This window comes from Amphiprion ocellaris, chromosome 10, assembly GCF_022539595.1.
Source record: "Amphiprion ocellaris isolate individual 3 ecotype Okinawa chromosome 10, ASM2253959v1, whole genome shotgun sequence".
NCBI lineage: Eukaryota > Metazoa > Chordata > Actinopteri > Pomacentridae > Amphiprion > Amphiprion ocellaris.
Genome location: NC_072775.1, coordinates 13,336,378 through 13,337,280, shown reverse-complemented (window position 1 = coordinate 13,337,280; position 903 = coordinate 13,336,378).

Below are 903 nucleotides of genomic sequence, written 5' to 3'. Positions count from 1 at the left end.
AATGACAGACTGCCTGCATTTTGCATCGCGAGTCAGACTAAGATCCTTCCCACCTGGGAAACCCAACAGCTCAGGTTGTACTGCAGGATTTCCATTTTAAATTGGCCTCAAAACCAAAGGGGAGATGCTGAGGTGATGTCTTTTTGTAGTGTCTCCAGAATTGGTTCTTCTTGAAGAAGAGAAGGTTCTTTGCGACTGCAGTGCCTCCCTGCTACTGGTATATTGTCTTTTAAAGCACAACAGAGTGCACAATTAAGTAGAGGCCAGTCTTTACTATGGGTGTGTTTCAATATCCATGCTTCATGGTGTATTCCAGTACATAGTTCTTCAAGTGCAGAAAGCCAAAAACACCAGGATGTCCCACTACATCCGGTTGCATTTTGCAGTTTGCAGGCCTCCATGCTTTTCTGGCCATTCTGACCCACAATCCTCTGCGCAGCAGAAGATACATCACATACGTCACAGTGTCTTGCACAAATATAAACAAGCTTGAGCTGCTGAGAGCATGCAGACAGATGACAGCTCATTTTGCGCAACAGACTGCAGTGAATATATCAGCAAGACAGCCAAAGATTAAGGTGCAATATTATGATGAAGTAGTATGTCCCATTTGTATGCATATTTCATGCAGCAATACGCACTTTGTAAGGGCAGCTGCAAGATGTACTAAAAGTAAAAAGAAAAAGTATGCAGTTTGAGACGAACACCATTTTGGGGTTTTGCTGCTGGTGTGGAGATCATAAATATGTATCAGATGTCAAAAGTTCTACAGCACGCCTCACTAGGCGTGGCTGAAGTTTTTTGCTCTGGATTTTGTGTGACACACCAACCAGCAACATTATCCTCAGGCCCAACCCATTGCGAGGAAAAATCACAGTTTGAATAACATCATCAACACATTAG